This window comes from Tamandua tetradactyla, chromosome 25 (assembly GCF_023851605.1).
Source record: "Tamandua tetradactyla isolate mTamTet1 chromosome 25, mTamTet1.pri, whole genome shotgun sequence".
In the NCBI taxonomy this organism is placed as follows: Eukaryota; Metazoa; Chordata; class Mammalia; order Pilosa; family Myrmecophagidae; genus Tamandua; species Tamandua tetradactyla.
In genome coordinates, this window is record NC_135351.1 from 6,738,040 (window position 1) to 6,758,700 (window position 20,661).

General features: G+C 39.6%; 1 long non-coding RNA gene and 1 pseudogene across 2 annotated transcripts in view; one reads left to right on the forward strand and one right to left on the reverse strand.

Annotated features, from left to right (window-relative positions):
* Positions 1–640: 640 nt before the first annotated feature.
* The window catches only part of LOC143669353 (uncharacterized), a 68,170-nt gene continuing 48,149 nt past the window's right edge, over positions 641–20,661 (reverse strand). The window contains exons 1-4 of one of the 2 annotated variants that reach the window (XR_013168871.1): positions 14,662–14,834; positions 3,643–3,830; positions 3,367–3,404; positions 641–2,246 (exon numbers count right to left, since the gene is read on the reverse strand). This is a non-coding gene — a long non-coding RNA (uncharacterized LOC143669353). Of the gene's footprint in view, positions 2,247–3,366; positions 3,405–3,642; positions 3,831–14,661; positions 14,835–20,661 lie in introns of those variants that run through there. The other variant, XR_013168870.1, reaches the window with a different exon arrangement.
* LOC143669113 (eukaryotic translation initiation factor 5-like) lies at positions 4,006–6,011 on the forward strand (annotated as a pseudogene).

A 20,661-nucleotide genomic window follows, 5' to 3' on the forward strand; every position in this document is an offset into this window, starting at 1 on the left:
TTTAAAATGTCTGGACATGTCATTTTCCCAAGCACCTATTAAACCCTTAAAGTGCTTCTGTTCTAGTTTGCTAGCTGCTGGAATGCAATATACCAGAAACAGAATGGTTTTTGAAAAAGGGGAATTTAATGAGTTTCTAATTTACAGTTCTAAGGCTGAGAAAATGTCCCAGTTAAAACAAGTCTATAGAAATGTCCAATCAAAGGCATCCAGGGAAAGATACCTTGGTTCAAGAAAGCCGATGAAGTTCAGGGTTTCTCTCTCAAGTGAGAAGGCACATGGCGAACACAGTCAGGGCTTCTCTTTCTCAGTTGGAAGGGCACATGGCAAACACGGCGTCATCTGCTAGCTTTCTCTCCTGGCTTCTGGTTTCATGAAGCTCCCCGGGAGGTGTTTTCCTTCTTCATCTCCAAAAGTCTCTGGCTCATGGACTCTCTGCTTCATGGTGCTCCAGCATTTTCTACTCTCTCTGAATCTCCCATTCTTCAAAATGTTTCTTCTTTTATAGGACTCCAGAAACTTCTCAAGACCCATCCAAATGGGTGGAGACATGTCGTCACCTAATCCAGTTTAACAACCACTCTCGATTGCATCACATCTCCAGGGATATTATCTGATTACAGTTTCAAACATACAATACTGAATAGGGATTAGAAGAAGTGGCTGCCTTTACAAAATGGGATTAGGATTAAAACATGGCTTTTCTAGGGTCCATACATATTTCAAACCAGCAGAGCTTCCCATCTCACTCTGTAAAAGCCAAATCCTTACAGTGCCTTGCAAGACCCTTTTCACTTCCCCAGGGCCTCACCCTTTATCTCTTTGACCTCCTCTCCTATACCATCCCCCTGGCTCACTGTGCTCCAAGCAGAGTGGCCTCCTGTGTGAATCACATAACCAGGGGTCCATTCTCACCTCTCAACCTTTGCACTTGCCATTCTCTTTTTCTGGATTGCTCTTTCCACAAGAGCACACATCCAGGAAGTGACAACTCCAGTGGTTTTCCCATATTTTCTTTGAAGCTTTTCTATCACAGCTGCTTTAACAGATGCTAAGAAGTCAAAATACTTGCCTGCTCCATAAAAACAAATGGCAATTTCAAAAGGACTACATAGCTTGCTTCCTTTAGTAGCTTTTTTATTTTCTTATTAATTTATTCAAAAGACCTCTTGTATTAGTAGCTATTGCTGCATAACAAACTTAACAGACCCCTTTTATTAGCTTTTACTATATAACAAACTGCCACAAGCTTAGAAGCTTCAAACAACACATATTTGTTATCGTACAGTTTCAGGGAATTGGGAGTCTAGGCACAACTTAGGTGGCTTCTCTGCTTTAGATTCTCATAGGCTGCAATCAAGGTATATAGTTGGGCTTTGTTCTCATCTGGAGGTTCAATTGGAGAAGGATCTGCTTTCAAGCTTACTTAGGTTGTGGCTATGGGACCAAGAACTTCAGAGTGTTGTTTTTTATTTTTTTCAGCTGGTTGTCTACTGGAAGCCACCCTTGGGTCCTAGAGATCACTCACAATTCTCTGCCATGTGGCTGTCTCCAGAGGCAATTCACAACATGGCAGCTTGCTTCTTCAAGGCCAGCAGGAGAGTAAGAGTACATCTTCCAGGAAGACAGAGTCTTATGTAACATAACATAATTATGTGATCATAATCTGTGCCATATTCTATTTGTCAGAAGCAAATCACAGAAACTGCCGAGGCTCAAAGTGATGAACATCAGGAAGCAGGAATCATGGGGCCATTTTAGAGCCTGTCTACCACTCCTTTTGTATTAAACTTTTTACAGCCTGAATTATTACTAATTCCAATTTAATGGAGCAGAAGAGGACTCCAAGCAGGGAGGAAAGACCCTATTTGATTTATCTTGTTGGAGCCTAAGCTTTCACAGATTTCCCCTCCAAATCTTGGAAATTCCTGACATTCCAGAATGGGAAGACATTCTGGGGCTGGTAGAGACATAGCTGTGAAGAAGACAGGGGTCCCTGTACGCCCTTGAGGGAAGGGTGGCCAGGGAAGGTTGGAACCAGAATGCTTGCTGTCTCTCAGTGCTTTCAAATCCCTACTTACCTCATTATTCCACATTCCTCAGGGAGAGGCTGGCAGCAGCCCAGACACTAGGGAGTCAAAGTCAAGACCAATTTCCAACCTCTTGACCCAACTATTTCTCTGCCACTGCTGAATTCCAGAAAGCTCGGTGCAACCAGAAGCATGGATGGTGGCTGATGGCCTTCCCTATAAATAAACAGTCATTAAGAACACGAAAATCTCACTTCAGTGGCAAGCTGTTGCTTACCAGTTTACTGCACTTGACCCATAGGCTGTGCAATGTCTCAGCACTGTGCAAATGAAATAAAGGGCTTGAAAAGACAACTCCAGCTCACATTCTTTAAATACCCCTGTCTTCCAGCAACAACATTTTTACAGCCTTCTGAAAATGTAATCGTTAGGGCAAGAGTGTTTCTTCTCCCTTTACAATGAATGGTAACTTAAGAAAAAAAAAAAAGACAACATGCTGGGAGTAGAGGGAACACAACCACCTTTGACTTTTTGTCCAGCCTGGTGGCCTGCAAGGTTGCCTAATAGGTATGATTTTCATTGGCCTAGCAAAGTCTCAGCCGCAGGGTTGAGGGGACAGGGGGGAAGCCCAAGAGGTCAGAGAAACAAGGGCAGGTACCTAATACTGGGCAGAACTGAAGGATCCAGCCTCAGTGCCAGCCCAACCAGGTTGGTGGCAGAGGAATCTGAATATTTTCGTCAAGGCGGTTGGCACAGGGAGGAATAGAAATCCACAGAAAGCACATTCATTTAACACTGCAATTCAAGAACTAGAATTTGCTTTGTTTCCTTATTTTATGCTTTGAATACATTTGGGCAAGACACTGAACTTCACAGTTCCTCACCTGTACAATGGGACTAATATAATAATAATAATATATTATAATAACAATGCATGTCCCATTCCCCATGCAAAGTCAAAGTTAAGCGCTCGATGACCTGTAATGTAGTTTGCAAATAGAAAGTGATATTTCTACTATTAAATGAGAATCCCATCCTATTTTACTCCATTTTACCTTGTTTCCTCCATTCTGTATATGGATTTTCTTTGAAGTTATAATTATAGCCTTTATAAAATTTAGGAAGCAAGACTCCACATTACTGGGATATTACTCAAATAATATCCCTTGTATCTTCTAGAGCCCACATTCCCTTTTTCCTCCCAGTGCTTTCTATGATTTGGATAAGGTAGTAAAATTTGGCACAGGAAACCTTGAAAGGGGGGAAAGGTGTCTAGGGCAAAGAGTAGACTTTTGGTTAACCCATTCCCCACCTACTTCCCCCACAACCCACCTACCTGGAACCTCTGATCAGGCCAGAAGGTCAGCAGCCAGGCTGTGAGATAAAGACATAAGGTTGATTGATACCCAGGGGAGGAGATAAGTGTTGCAGAACAGGGTAAGATGCGTAAGCCTTTCACTTAGACACAAATTTGGAGCCTGGCTCTGTCACTTCCTTACTGTATAACTTTGGACAAGCTACTTAACTTCTCTGCACATACTTTCCCCATCTTTAAAAACACTATCAGAGAGAGCAGGAACATTTCAGGGGCCACCAAGTCTCCGGTACTTACAGGTGTGGAGCCCGGATGTCCCTGGGACAGCCTTGCTCTGCTGCTCGGGACACCTGGCCCTGCTGCTCCCACACTTAGCTCAGCCTCCTCCTCCACCATCTCTTCTGACTCTGGTCATCCCAGTACTGGCAAGCAGTAGGACTTTTGTCTTTACTTGACGAAAACAACTGTTGCACAGTCATCAGTACCTGTATTGGAGAAACAAACAAGAAGGTTAAAACCTCAGTGGCAAAAAGTGTTTCATGTCAGAGACTGAGAATTATTGCAGTCATTGATATCATCCCTTCTTCACCAGACAGAAGATAGCAAAAGTTGCAATCAAAGATCTCTTCATCTTATTGATAAAGCCACTAATATGCCAAAATGTCTGTCAACATCAACTGCAGCATGTCAGACCAATTCAATGGCTACAAGATGCTCATTTTGATCACCAGGTCAAGGGCAAAGGAAATAAAATAAGAACAGTTACAGTCAATGTGTTGAAGTTGCAAAGGCACTTATCAGCCTCCAACGTATCCCACCAAATAGTCTGGTTGTGAGCTGGGAGCACAGACCCAGTTTGACATTAAGAAGGACCTTCACATTGTCAGTGGATCTCACGAGGAGAATAAGCTGTAAGACAAGTTGGATGGATTCTTTAAAATATTTGTTCTCTCTCCTGAGCATGAGAATCCTGAAACAGATCTGCATGTCAATCCAAAGAAGCAAACAATAGGTAATCCTTGTACAGCTGGTGGCTATCGAGGCATGCTTGACACACATCACAAACTCTGCACATTCTCAAAAATCTACCTGAGAAAGTAACAGTGTTCAGGAAAGAAAGAAAAATAGGAAGGGCAAAGACAAGGAAATTAGCTCTGCCCCAGAAATGAGACACCACCACCACCAAAGGAAATCACTCCCCCTCCACACACTATGGGAGAAGAGGAAGAGGAGGATTGGGAGAAGATAGAACCGAGAAAGCTTGAAGGTGCAGAATGGATTGAATCTGACCGTGCAAAAGTTTTGATGCTCAGCAACGATGTGGAAAGGACTGTTGAAGAGAGGGTCAACATTCTGTTTGATTTTGTTAGGAAAAAGAAAGAACTGGGTATCATTGACTCATCTGGCAAAAGAAACTGTTGCTGAAGCAGAAAGACTGGAGGAGAAAGCCATGGACCCTCTTGTTTTGACTTAAGTTCTTATTAATGAGAAGATTAGGGAGCAAATTAAGAAGCACAGGTGCCATAATTAAGAAACACAGGTGCCATCTCCTCCAATTTTGTCTTAACAAGAAGGCTCAATGTTACCTTCTTCATGGTTTGGAGTGTGTGATAGCCATGCATCAAGCTTATCTCATCTCCAAGATTCCACATATCTTGAATGAGATATGTGATGCAGACCTTTTGGAAGAGGTCATCATCAGCTGGTCAGAAAAAAGGCCTCTAAGAAATATGTCTCAAAGGAGCTCAGCAAAGAGATTTGTGTTGAAGTGGAAACATTTGTTACATGGTGGAAAGAAGCAGAGTAGGAATCTTCTGGTGGTGATGGGGAAGATGAAGATGAGAACTGTGCTGGTTTGGAAGTGTTGTGTACCCTAGGAGAGCCACATCCTTCAATCCTGATTCAATATTGTAGGGGGGAGACCGTTGATTAGATTGTTTCCACAGAGATTGACCCACCAATTGTGGGTGTGACTGTTTGGTTAGATTACTCCATGGAAATGTGGCATGCCCAATTGTGGGTGTAGCCTTTTGATTGGATGGAGATGTGACTCTGCTTATTCAAGGTGGGTCTTGATTAGTTTACTGGAGTCCTTTAAAAGACATTTCAGAGAAAGCACAGTTGCTTCAGAGCTGATGGAGACACAGATGCTTGAAGATGCTTGGAGTGTTGACAGAGAGAGCAGATGTCTGGACAAGGGTATTTGGAGATGCTAAGCCCAGCAGATATCACCATGTGCCTTCCCATGAGATGCTAAGCAAGCCAGAACACAGAGTTGTATTCTGGAGGAGCTAAGTGAAGGCCCACAGATGCTTAGAGAGGAAACCACTGGTATCAGAATCTGGAAGCAATGGAACTGGGAAAGAGGGGACAAGCAGACACCACCATGTGCCTTCCCACATGACAGACATTGGCCTTCCTGGAGTCAAGGTATCTTTCTCTGGATGCCTTAGTTTGGACATTTGTATGGCCTTGGAACTATAAACTTGTAATTTAATAAATTCCCTTTTTAAAAGCCATTTCTTTTCTTGTATATTACATTCCAGCAGCATTTAGCAAACTAAAACAAGGACATTGAGGTGGTATATTTATGTGCCAGTGTGCCTAAAGTTGAAACTGTGAAGTCTGATAACAAGGATGATGACATTGACATTGATGTTATCTAAAGTGATGGATGCAACCCAGCTTAACAGTGTAAAACTGAAAAAATTTCTCTATTATCAGTGAGAACTCAACACATATGTGCAAAAGCTAAAATGGCTTATCATGCTATACTTTATACTAAAAATGTTTTATGGTGAGTGGCCTGTAATTAAGATCAATGAGACATCAAGGAAGTTCATATATATCAGTGGACAAATGTAGTTTGCTTATTCATAGCATGTTTCTTTTTGAAAAAAAAAACGTAGTGGTAGACACATGTAGATCACATTTATACAGTATAACAAACAAAGATTTGTATTTGGTCATTCATTAGACTTTTGGCTCTGAAAGATTTAAGTGAAATGATCGGCTCCTTTTTAATCTGTTGCACCACCATTTAATCTGTTAGGATTTGGGGAACCTATTAGATACGATATTGTTAGATGCTGAGACAATAAAACGGTTTTCAGCAGAATGTAAACCTAAACTTACCTGCAATTCATTACCTCATTTAGGCATTCAGAAAGAGTTGGTTTTAATTTTTCTCTGTAGACCCTCAAATTGGCAGATGGTAACGTACATTCTTCCCATGCCAATGTGGACTGGTCATCAAATGGAAGTGCAACACCTTTACCACACTCACAAGTAAAAATGACCTGAGTGTTCTATTAATAATTTTAAGAGCAAATTTTGAAACTTGCATGTTTGCTTTGTTTTATTTTGTTCTCAGTTTGTGTATACTTGCCTCAAATTGTAGTCTTGGAAGTCATGTGTGTTTGTGTGTTGCACATTGAAAGAGCCAGGGAAATTGTTACATTAACAAATAAGCATCTTATATATATGTAGCTATTGCTTTGTACTGAGAGAAACTTTCAAACTTTGTTACTGGACAAAGCCCATGGGCTCTTTTGCCACTCAATAAACAATTCCTGAGACACTGGGGTTTCAAGAGAGAAAGAGTTTATTACTAGGTGTATAGTAGGAGAGCAGATGGTCTAGCGGTCCAAAATCTGTCTCCCCGAATTTAGGGGGTTCAAAGTTATTAAGAATTATAGCAAGGGGAGATGCGGTCATTACAACTTCAAATAGCAAGTTCTAAGCAGAAACGGAGACAGTGTCATTATCATTTCAATAGGAGAACATAAGCTGAAAGCACTTCAATACTAAAGGTGTGAGCCAAAAGGAAGAGAGGCAAGTTATCTTTCAATAGTAGAGTCTAACTGATATGGTTCCCTTTACAAATGCCTGGGGCTGAAACAAGTTAATGGCTGACTTCAAATTCTTCATTAGCATTAAGGCTTTGCCCTACAAGAAAATGACCAGATAAAGGGAGTACCAGCTCTTACAGTCACAAAGACACACAAGATAAGGGCTTTTACAATCACTTCAAATATCAGGGCAGTTGAATTATAGTCTATGGGTTTCAAATATTCCCCTCTATCTACTCCAATATACAAGAAAGCAAAAATATCAATAGAATGATTCAGTAATCAAAATCATCCTTTAAATTCCTAATTTCTTGGTTATAACTTTGGGGTATGATTAAACAGCAAGCTCTATGATTTTCTTTGGGGAAAGCATGAAAAGATGCACTTAATATAATCCCAAGCAAAAAGTAAGCATAATTTTTCTTTACCTTTATGCTTTATATTATAATTTCAAGATGTTTAAGACATACTGCATATTTTCTCTTGATATTATGGTTTGTTCTTTAATGCCTTTTACATGTAGGCATAGTTAACGCTTTTAATATTTTGGTTGCTATCTGGCCAAAATAAGTGTTATTATGTCTCTAACTTGAATTCCCCCCCGCTCCAAAAAATATCTTTTTTAAAAATAAAAGCTGAAAATCTACTTCTAAGTCAGAGGCCCTATTTTGGTGTAAGAAGTCAGAGCCTGTATTTTGGTGTAAGACTTGGGGTATTTTTTGCTTCTCAATGAATATAGCCAGATACCCAAGACATCTTTGATGAGGGCCACTGGGTTCAGGTGACAGCCTGACCAAGCTCATCCAGGGACAAGTAGAGCTGAAAACGTCCTTGCCCAATTAGCTAAATCACTTGGTGTGGATTCTGACTACATCTTAGTAGCTGTCTTTTTCAAGGTAAAAACTTACTGCATGTATCCCTTTCCATAAAAAGTACGTTGCTGTGGGACTCAAGAATCCATAGGATTATTTTTGTTATCTTGAGTACCAGTTTCTAACATTCACCTCTCTTAAGTCTTTGCAACCCATCTCACAGATATTAATGAAACCCTAATAAAAATATATATGCAAAGAATATTTATGTTGAAATTACACAAACATTTGATAGAATAAAACCTTGTTAGTTTGATATTTTTAAGGTGTTGAAACCTAGCAATCTTACCGGAGAAATAAGAATTGGAATCCAGGGAGTTAAATTCCACCTTTTGATAGAATTTGGTGGGATGAGAATGGGGGCTGAACCTGGTGTACATTGTTACACCAAAGATAAATTTTGCAACTTCACATCTCATCTAAGTTTAAAATTCTTTGCTGAAATGCCAGTTTGCTTTCATTAACTGAAATTCTATAGGAGATGCTAGTGGCCTAAACTAAGTTGCAGTCACAACATACCCAAATTCGAGCTAATGAGGTTCTCCTATAGAGCATTTCTTTTAATCTGAAGGTAAAAACGTTCAATACTTCTAAACTCTAAAAGAAAATATTGGCTTAGACTGGTGTTCAGTCTGGTGCCAAACTTCAATGAAATTCAAATTTACATAGTCTGAATTTTATTCACAGAGGTTATCTTAATAGAGTAATCCCTCCCTTTGCTTTATTTCAACTGTCCTAAAAGTCTTATTTCTCAAATGGGTACATTGCTTGATTAAAACAAAGTTAAAATTATTTATTTTCTCTGCCTTGATAGTAACATTTTAAATTTAAATTTTGAAAAAGAAGGTATTAAAAGGAATAACTTAAGTGATGTATGTAAATATTCCACAAATGGTGGTTGAATGGGAATGAATCTCTGGAAAATCTCCTACTTTCTTTTGTTGAGAAACTGATTTCTCTCATCACATCCACCCCTCCCTCACCACCCCTTCTTTCTACCATAGTGGCCTCAGGGATGGGAGCTAGAAAAGGTATAGCAACCAAATTCTACTTTATGCTTCTCTTTGAAGATGTGGCCTCTGTAATCAAGATTTTATCTTTACAGCAAATGAACAGAGGGCTAGAGACTTCCTACCAATCCAAACCAGAAACTGGGTGGGTGACCCAGGGGAGAGTGAGACTTAGAGAAACCAGGAGGAAGGGAGAACCTATACCTGGCCATCACAGGAAGCTGGTGAGATACAGACCCACTCCAGGGAAAGACGAAGCCTACTTCAGGGCTGCATAGGCTCTGAGCAGTTTGGGAGCCTCAGGCAGGAGGCAGACCTTCACTGAAGGGACCAGCTCACAGGAGGGAAGTGGAGACACCTTAGAGACACCCTAGGCAGGGGTAGAAGGCACAGGTAAGGCAGGGTGACCAGAAGTCACGGACGTGGGTAGAGGTGGGGTCCTTCGAGTTCAGCAGAAGCCCCTCTTTCACTCATGGAACCCGGATGGTGAGAGGGGAGGTGGAGCAGAGGATGAAGTAGGTATTGAGAGCATGGAAGGTCCCAGCAGACTAGAAGCACATCTAAGTTTCCTTAGATGCCTGTATATGCCTCATCTCTCATCTGATCCGGGAGAGGTGGGAAAAGATGGGTAAGTTCCGAAATCTGGATCCCTCATGGCTATGCGGAGCAGGTTGCCCTGTAATGGTGAGAGTGGCCTCTGCAATAGAGCCATTGATATGCTTTGGTCTATGTTAGAGATTGGATCATGTCCCCCATAAAAGATACTTTCTTAATCCTAATCCACTTGTAAATAGGACCCTTGGAAGGTGTCCTGATTAAAGTGTAGCAAAATTGAATTAAGGAGTCAGAGATCCAGAGAATGCTGCAACACTACGAAGCAGACAGTCCACCAGCCAGCGACCATTGGAGAAGAAGAAGGAAAACGCCTCCCGGGGAGCTTCATGAAACCGGAAGCCAGGAGAGAAAGTAGCAGATGATGCCTTGCTTGCCATGTGCCCTTCCAACCAAGAGAGAAACTGTGATTGTGTTTGTCATGTGCCTTTCCAGATGAGAGAGAAACCCTGAACTTTATCAGCCTTCTTGAACCAAGGTACCTTTCCCCGGATGCCTTAAATTGGACATTTCTATAGACTTGTTTTGATTGGGACATTTTCTTGGCGTTAGAACTGTCAACTAGCAACTTATTAAATTCCCCCTTTTAAAAGCCAAAAAAAAAAAATTGAATTAAGGTGGATAAAGATTGTATATTTGGAGGCCTTATAAAGAGAGGAAATTTAGACTAGTCAGTGAGTTGAAACTAGAAACCTGGAGAAGCCAGAAGTCAAAGAAAGCCAAAGAAGGAGACTAAGAGCATCTGCATATGACAGAGGGAGAGATGAGAGCCAAGGAACTCCAAGGATTGTGGCCTGGCAGCACCAGAATGCTACAGGCTCTGGGAGAAAGTGTTACTGAGAAATTAGGATTTAAGGGATGATTCTGATTATTGAATCATATTCCTTTTTGCTTTGTGGGGTATTAGAGTAGACAGAGGAGAATACCTGAACTCCCTAAGCTATAATTCAGCTACCCTGGTATCGGAAATGATTGTAAAAGCCCTTATTTTGTGCCTTTGTGACCGTCAGAGCTATTACTCTTTTTATCTGGTCATTTTCTTATAGGGTAAAGGCCTTAATAATTATGATGAATTTGAAGTCAGCCATTAACTAGCTTCAGCCCTGGACATTTGTAAATTGTATCAGCTAGACTCTGCTATCGAAACGTAACTTGTCTCCCTTCCTTTTGGCTCACACCTTCAGTATTAAAGTGATGGCTCTGCCTCCCCTCCTTTCAACTTATGTTCTCCTATTGAAATATAATGATATCACTGTCTCGTTTTTCTGCTTCGAACTTGCTATTGAAAACAATCTCATCTTCCCTTGCTAAAATCCCTAAAAACCTTGAACCCCTGAAATTTGATGAGACAAATATTGGGCTGCTAAGCCATCTGCTCTCCTGCTATGTGCCTAGTAATAAACTCTCTTTTTGAAACCCCAGTATCTCAGGAATTGGTTATTGAGCGCGTTAGGCAGAAGAATCCATGGGCTTTATCCAGTAACAATTTGGTGACCATGAAGGGACTAATGTCCCAATCTCTGGAGTCCTAGCAGAGCAGGTAAATCAGGTAACGGAGTCTTTTGTGGCTGCTGGACAGAATTTAGTCTAGAAGTTCAGCCACCAGGGTTCTCTATTCTGCCAGCACTCCAGAGACTTCTGGTGCCTTCAAAAGCTCCAAAGAGAGAAACTGTTTCCAGTTCCATGTCCAGACATCTGACTGGGTGAGTAGGTCATCAGGATAAAAGTGGATCGAGGAGTAAATAAAAGCCCTCTTGACCGCAGCCTGGGTCATGCTTTCAGCATGATCCCGTTGCTCTGACCTCTATACCTTCCGTTTGCTGAGTACCGTGCTGTGCGGGGTTTGAGTCCCTGATCTAAATTTGTCTGTTGAGTATATTCCCAGGAAATGAGTAATCCAACAATTCATTGGTATTTAATGAAATTAAGTAGGCCTATTTAAGTGCTAGCTGTTGTGTTACCTAGGTATGGTAAGAGTTTAATGCCTGTTTAATTGTTAACCAGTGGGTCAAGCATTTAGTGCTTGTTTTGTGAGTTGGTGGGTTTGGTTCGTTATTAACTGGTGTGTTACTTAAAAATAATAAGTTTTAAGTGTCTGTTTACGTTTGTTCATTGGTATGTTCCTGCATTTGTATTGCTTGACTGTTCCTAACTGGTTCCTGATTATGGAAATTCTTTAAAAAGGGAACCTTTGAACTGTATTGAAAATTGAAAAGATTTTAGTAACAGTCTATAAAAAAAGTGTTTATTTTTGTAACATAATCTGGCCTCAAAATGATTTAAAGTGAAAATACCACCATTACAGTTAAAATTAAAGATATTACAATTAAAACTGTTTTGCTAAAAGGTAGAAATAGGGTGAGATAATACACTCAGTCCTTTAGTTGTCCATCTCAGAAGTATTTCTGTGTTTCTATTTCTTGTGTAACCATCTTTCTATTTGTGTCTGTCTACCTGTTCAATGTATATTCTCATACCTCTGGAAGGTAATAACAAAGTAACAAAATTCTTTTTAAAAAAAGCTCTTGCAGAATTGCTTAAGAAAGAAATAGGGCAGTTTTATATAAATTTTATACAAATTGGTAATTCTGAAGTAAAAGAGAAAAAACTCTCTGAACAGCAAGATTCAAAACCTTAGTTTTGTAAGTAAATGAACCTGGACATGAGACCGAAACTGCCCCTGGATTTTCCCTAAGGCTGCAGAAAACTGACAAAGGGCTGCCTCTGAAAAAAGCAGGGACCTTTTCCAATGTTCCTGGTCACAGCTTTTGGTGGAATAAATCTAATAATTGGGAATAGTTGGAGAGGGGCACGAGAGCTCTCAATGTTCCACAGCCCTCACCTAGAACTTTTGGCAGGTCAAGCTTCATTCTGCCTGTGCAACTTAACTTATCCTGGTCCCAAGGTCTAACCACCTAAAGCAGTTATGGGAGAAAGCGAGGCACAGATAGATGGGGAGGTGTGGTTTAGAATTATTTTTTACTGGGCCTGGACATTAGAAATAGTAAGCATTAAACATGCCACAGAATAGGCTATGTTTATTAATATTGTTTTGCAATACCTTTGCAATGGTAACTGTAATAATCAGATCATCATTAAAATATAAATAGCCTTGGTATAGTAGTAACTGAATAAAATCTAATTACCAAATGAATTTTCTATAGCACACTATCTAATTTAATCTGTCTAATCAGTTAATTTAAACGACCTAATTTGGCTTTATTTTATAACCTGAAATAAAGAATAAAACCACAATGTTCTGTACAAGTTAGTGTTATACCATAATGCATTCAGGCTGAAAATGGAGGAGTGTTTACAAAATCCCTTGAAGGACTGGGAAAAATACAACTATTAAACTTCCCCACCTGGGGAATACCTAACATTTTCTTAAACAAGAAGGAATCCCAATTTAATAGGCCAAGGCCTTAGTCTTGAGGCTTGCCCTTATGAAACTTAGTTCTTTAATAGCAAACTGAGCCTATTTATAATTCATGCCTAAGAGTCATCTCCAGAAAATCTCCACTGTTGCTCAAATGCAGTCTCTCTCTAAGTCAAACTTTAACCTTCTCCAAACTTTGTGGGATATAATTTCCAGGGGTGTAAGCCTGGTCCTGGCATTGTGGGACATAACTGGCCCTGGCATCATAAGACATAACTTTCAAGGATGAGCCTGGCCCTGGCATTGTGGAGTAGTTGACCAAAAGTGTGGGGGTGGGTGGGTAGAGTTTCAATGGTTAAGAAATTTCAAATCAAGTCGAGAAGTTATTCTAGAGTTTGCTCGTATGCAAGTTTCAGCCAGATATTACAAACTGCCACAGTATGGGAAACCCCTACCAAAAGTATTCCTGAAAACCCTGAAAGATATCCTGCACTCTATAAAACTTTACTAATTAAGTTTGTTTTTCAGAGACATAAAACCTCTAGATTGTTCCAATGCCAAAGAAGTTCTGGACCCAGAAATACTGGAGTCTCCAAGAACAACAACTGGTTTCATCGTTTCACTCTTCTACCCCTTAATTACAATGCCCTTTTTCAGCTTTGAAGCAGTTAGATGAGTCGTCATCCAGATATCCCTCAAGATAAGAGAGAATTATCAAATGAGAGTGAGGAATTATAACTGAAAAATTAGGATTTAAGGGATGATTTTGATTACTGAATCATATTCTTTTTTGTTTTCTGGGATATTGGAGTAGACAGAGGGGAATACCTTAAATCTCTGAACTATAATTCAGCTGCCCTGTTATCTGAAATGATTTTAAGCCCTTATATTATACCTTTGTGATTGAAAGTGCAGCTACTACTTTTATCTAGTCATTTTCTTGTAGGGCAAAAGCCCTAATGCTAATGAAGAATTTGAAGTCAGCCATGAATTAGCTTCAGCCCTGGACATTTGTAAATCATATCAGCTAGTCTCTACTATTGAAAAATAATTTATCTCCCTTCCTTTTGGCTCACACCTTTAGTATTGAAGTGATAGCTCTGCCTCCTCACCTTTCGACTTCTGTTTTCCTATTGAAATATAACGATAACACTGTCTTCTTTTCTGCTTTGAACTTGCTATTCAAAATGACCACATCTCCCCTTGCTAAAATCCTTAAAAACCTTGAACCCCCTAAACTCAGGGAGACAGATTTTGGGCTGCTAGGCCATCTATTCTCCTACTACATGCCTAGTAATAAGCTCTTTCTTTGAAACCCTGGTGTCTCAGGAATTGTTTATTGAGTGTATCAGGCAGAAGAATCTGCAGTCTTTGTCCAGTAACAAAAGCATGGCCTGTCAAAACCTTGATGTTGATTTCTATCTCCCAAACTGTGACTCAATAAAGTTCTCTTGTTTAAGATAGCCTATTATGGGATATTTGTCCTAGCAGCCTGGCAAATTCAGACAGGATATTTGCTTTTCCTCAGTTTCCTAGTTTTAAAGTTTTCTTAAGAATCCAATCGAGCTCAACTAAGGGAAAAGGGAACTTACTTCATTTCCATTAAGTTTGGGCTGAGGCTGCTGTAGAGAGGGGCCTGTACCCCTTGTGGTTCTGTGACGAGGGATCTTGGGCACCTGGCCAGCTCCTGAGCCAAAAGGGTCAGTACAATGAGGTGCTGTATTCCAGGGCCTCTAGAGAGGCTCTGTGGCAACAATTCCACCTTTGCCTGAAATTCTTCATGTTGCTTTTCATGATGTCAGCTATAGAATTATCCCTGTTAATAAGCAAATAAAAAAAAACAAAAACCAGACACTCCCCAAGGGGCTGGATGAGTCATTCACAGCCCGGTGTTCCTCCTAGAGTTTTCCCTAGGGTTGGGGTTGGCCATGTGGAAGGAAAGATGGATCCTGAGACCATGCGTCCTAGAGGAATGCCCGAGCCAGGGTTTCCAGTTCAAACAGCATTAGGAGAGGCACTGTGTTCCTGGACGTTAGGAGAGAGCAAGTGCCCAGAGGTCAAGAATGAGGCAAAGAAGCAAGATAAAAAGAGCAGAAGGTCCACTTTGTCCCAGCTAGGCAAAGGCCCAATGTGCGGCAAGAAACACTGTCATGCTCTTTCATTAACTCTGGCAACGTCTCACTCAGAGGATGGTCTTTAATTAAAAATTATTCCCAGGTGAATATGATTTCAGCACTCCCAAAGGAACAGATTGCATCCACCTCTACAAGAAATCTACCCAGGAACGTACAGTTGGGTTGCCATATAAAATACAGAATGCCCAGTTGAATTTGAACTTCAGATAAACAACAGATAATTTTAGTATTACCATGCTCCATGAAATATTTGAGACATTCTTGTATAAAAAAATTTCTTCATGCCTATCTGAAATTTTAATTTAAGTGTGCATCTTGCATTTTTATTTTCTCACTCTGGTCACCTATCCTAAAAGATCACCAACAGTTTTCAAGTTATAGAAGTTGGATGTAGGATGGGCAGGTTGCCGATAGATTCTGTCAAATGGGATGACATCAAGAGTTGCTTCAAGGGTTTCTTTAGCCTTTCCTGAATGCATCAATACGGATGCTTTTGGCTGTCATTGTAGACATTGGTTCAACCAGTTTAACTAGATGAACACTCATCGTCCTCTGTAGCTGGGCGTCCAGAGACAAGGTGTGCTCCAGATACAGTTTGGTCCACGGTGTGTGTCATCAAAGACTTTTCATTTGTCTGCTTTGTCATCCTTAGTGTTGGCTTTGATATTAGGCTGACAGCAAGATGGTGGCCTCAATGTCCTGCATCACTTTCACACGTGGCCACATAGTTGGCATGATGTCTGAGTTGTGGCAGAAGAACAAGACAAAGGTAGAGGAGTTATTCGGGATCCCAGGAAAACTATATGTCTTTTGAATTGTGTCCAGTGAAGAACATGAAAAGGACAGACTGATCCTGAGAGTAAGCATATCAGTTGGAGGAAGTAATCTGACATATGCATTAACATCTGAAGAATAACAACAATAGCTTATAAGGTAACTGCATAAATATGTACCATTGAAGTCAACTGAAGGATATTGAAGGAGTAAGATATTAATGGAAATATCCAAATTAAAATCCTCACAGTGTTTTCTAAAATGTATGACTTGAATAACATATGAGAACATTTGATTTGCTCATCCTGCCTTTTGGAAATTACCTGTTGCCGATGAATGTGTCAAATGCAAACTCAGGAGGAGCTTTCTCTGTAGCTTACAAAGAAAAACACTCTGATGGATTTATGAAAATGTTTCCCTGGGGGTTCATCTCATCTCAGCAAATGAGATGCCATGTGAACTTGATCCTCATTCTCTCTTTTGTCTGAGTCACTTCTATGAGTCTTTCTAAAAGTCAGAGAACTATTTACCCAGGAAGAAAACCATGTGAACAGTAGTAGATGTTTTTTGAATGTCATTTAAAAATGATTTTTTTTTTTTTTGCAGACATGGCAGGTAACAATTCCGCCACTTGAGCCACCATTGCCCGCCCTTGAATGTCATTTAAAAGCAATTCTTTGAGAAATATTGCCAAAGGGTGCATTCTTTAAAATGGTGAAAAGATATCAAGAGAATATACATTGGCAGTTGTACCCCACCCAGCCTTTTCTTGACTTTCCTAAAAGTAAAAATTAAAAAAAAAAAAAGCATGGAAAGCTATGTCAAGATTTTGAAATATCAAATCCCAAATAAAATTTATCATGCTTGATTTTCAATTTTCTATGAAATATGAGGGCAGAGTTACCATAGACCAAGAGAACCTCAAAACTCTCCTGGTATTTTTCCTCCTCTCCTATTAATTAAATATTCACATTTAGACTACAGCACACACTATAAAAGGGAAACTTTTGCTCTTCATAGGTGTTTTCCTGGTGCCCATTTTCACCAAATCAGATACTGTATTATGTTCAATTAGATATTTATCAAGTCTCTGTCAAATTATTTGAAAACACATTTCCTGCAATGTAAATTTGAGGACTCTTCTGACCTAAAATATGTAAGAGTGGAAAAGGGTGTTTGGGGAAATCAGGAGTGGTTTAGGTAAACAGACTTTGGCTCTGGTCTTCTTTCTGACATCCCCTATCATTGTGATTTTGGGCAAGATGAAATTTCCTGGTCCTAAAAGTGCTCACACCAGTAAGGTTTGCATTCAGCTGCATGTAACAGAAAACTCAACCAACGACGGTAGCTTTTCTGAAACAGAGCTTCATTTTCTCAAAAGTAGAACTTGTCCAAGGCTGATGTAGTAGCACATGACCACACTCTAGGCTGTACTTTCTTTATTATCCACCATCACTTAGCCCATGACTTCTACCCTCCCACTTGTGAATTTCACTTCTTAATTTACTGACTCAAGAAAGAGATCTCAATGGGTAAGAGTATCTCTAGAGTCTAACTGCAACCCGAATTGTAGATTCTACCTGTTATTTTTCCTTGCCTTTCATGGCTGACCAGTAGAGAGTACCCCATCTCTGCCCTGGAACATGAGCAACAGGACTTGCTTTTGCAGGAGAGAAGGTAATATCTTGAGTCCAGACTCTTTGTCAGCCCAGATAGCAGAGCCCTCTCCTCCTTCTTGTTCCCAGAGAATTCCTGGGGGCAATGGCCCACCAGAAGACCATGCAAGAAGTCTGCTTTCATAGCACCATTTAAATAAAATCTCAGTAGAGAACTCTGGAGCCTTTATTGACTGCTGCTGCCAGAGTAAGCTGGTATAACTGTTTTGGAAAGCAGTTGGGAAGTACCAACTGAAAGCATGAAAGTCTTCACACTCACAGATTCAGGGCTCTGATTTTACTTCTGGGAACCAAGCCTAGAAAAATGCTCAAACTGTGCCTTTATGCACAAAGATGTTCAGTGTGGCATTTGGTAGAATAGCACACCAGAGAAACTATAAAAAAATTCATCAGTAGAAGAATATATAAGTAAATATATATCGTATATATACTCAATAAAACATATAACCCTTAACTATGATAGTTATGAAGACTATATCTCATTAAGAATAACCCTTTCCTGAATATGGAAGTTAAAAGTGTAAGGTACAAGATTATGTGTGAACTATAATCACAATTTTTAAGTATATGCACAAGGAACAAAATACTCAAAGAAATGGTAAACACAGATAAGGGATTATACAAATATGGGGGGTCAGATTTTAAGTGGTGTGTTTCTCTTATTCTTCAGATTTTTGTTATGTTTACGCTACTTTGCAATGGAAAATAAATCCATAATTTTAAAAGATGAAGGAAAATTAAATGCTGAGTGAAATATTCTAACCTCTAGTGAGATACATAAATTGCAGTGGGGGAGAAAATAAGAAGCTAACAAGTCAGTCTTTTCACTGGTTTGGTTTAAAAGCGAGAGAGTTAGAAGAGAAGGGAAAAACAGAAAAAGTAATGACTGTTCCGAATCTTACCTAAGTTTTTGTTTGTTTTTTGTTTTTTGCTTTTTGTTTTTACCTACTAATAGTAGTTTAACAGAATTTTAAAAAGTGTTTTTCCTACATCCTGAAAACCATTTTTGTGAGTTCAGCAGAATATTAAAGCCACAATCCAGATTTTTTTAGGTGAAAAAAAAAAAAGCCTACTGATTTCCCCTGAATCACCTAGGCAAATAAAAGGAAAAGCTTTTTTCTAGCCCAACTTCAATTTTATTTTGCAATGTAGAACAGGTATTACCTGCTTTACCTTCTTCTCTTTACATCAAAATTGCCTAAGCCAAGCTCACCGAATTTATCTGTAAGCCAAGTGGTTATTTCTACATTGTCCCAGCCTGTCTCAACGTGCACGACTCATCACATGGGGGACAGGGAATTCATCATACCACCAAAGACGGGAGCAAGTTCAGCCCAAAGCTGGGATCTGGTTCTGAGAGTTTCAGGTCTTCCCGCAATTCTTCTCCCAACTTGGGTGCAGACTGACAATTCCTGGAGTTCACTGAACACACTGCTCTGATGAACCATACCTTTAGTTATTTCACAAGTATTAGAGATGTGAGTTCAGTCTCTCATTATTGGGGACACAAGAATGACTAAGATACCCACAGTCTCCACCTTCAACAAAGTTTATGGTCTAGTTAGAAGACAGGGGGCTGTAACACACAACATTCAAATAACAGAAGACCATGAAGAGAAGGATGGAAGCTTGGGCTGGGGAGCCGAATATGGGTTGAGAAGAGAATCAATTTCAAGGCTTCAAGTTTAAACACAAGAGACAGAATATTGTCCATGTTGTTTTCTTTTTTTAATTATAGAAGTTGTAGGTAACAATCATGCATAAAAAACATAGTTCCTAGATACCACCCTATTATTAATATATTGCAACAGTGGGGTATATTTGTTACAAGTTACGAAAGGACATTTTTATAATTGTACTATTTAATGTCCGAGGTATACATTAGGTTTCACTGTTTGTGTTGTACAGCCCTATGTTGCTGGTTGCTTTTGAAGTTTTTATTCTAGTAACATTTATACAATCTAAAATTTCTCCCTTTTTAACCACATTCAAATATATAATTCAGCAGTGTTAATTACATTCGCACTGTTATGCTGCCAGTCCCACCATCAATGACCAACTATATAGAAACTCTGCACAATTTAAGTATTAGCTCCCATTCTCTACTCCACTCCATCCCCTGGTAACATATATTCTAGTTTCTGACTCTATGAGTTTGTTTATTCTAATTATTTCATATCAGTGAACTTATAAAATATTTGTCTTTTTGTGTCTGACTTATTTCACTCAACAGGATGCCTTCAAGGTCCACCTGTGTTGTCATAAATATTAGCATGTACTCACTTCATGTCTCTGTGTCACATTTTAATTAAGGAATATATATTGGGTTTTTTGACATAATGATATATACTTAATAGACTACAGCACAGTGTAAACACAGCTTCTACATGCATTAGGACACCAAAGCATTTGTGTGACTCACTTTATTGCAATACTTACTTTTTGTGGTGGTCTGGAACGGAACCCACAATATGTTCAATGTATGGCTGTATTTTCTTCCATTGTGTAGGTTGTCTTTTTGCATTCATGATTAAGGCTTTTGATGTGTGAAAGCTTTTTCATTTTGATGAGCTCCCAGTTATCTATTTTTTTTTGTTGTTGTTTGTGCTTTGAAAGTAAAGTCTAAGAAACCTTTGCCTAACACAAGGTCCTGAAGTTGCTTCCCTTTGTTTTCTTCTAGAAGTTTTAGAGCTCTGGTTCTTGTATTTAGGTCTTTGATCCATTTTGAGTTGATTTTTGTATATGGTGAGAGGTAGGGGTCCACCTTCATTCTATTTCAAATGCAGATCCAGTTTTCCCAGCATCATTTATTGAAGAGATTCTTCTTTCCCAATTGAATGGATGTGGGGACCTTGTCAAAAATCACTTGGCCAAACTTGTGAGGGTTGATTTCTGAACTCTCAATTCAGCTCCATTGGTTTGTATGTTCGTCCTTGTGCTAGGACTATGCTGTTTTTATTACTGTTGCTTGTGATAAGTTTTAAGATGGGGAAGTGTGAGCCCTCTA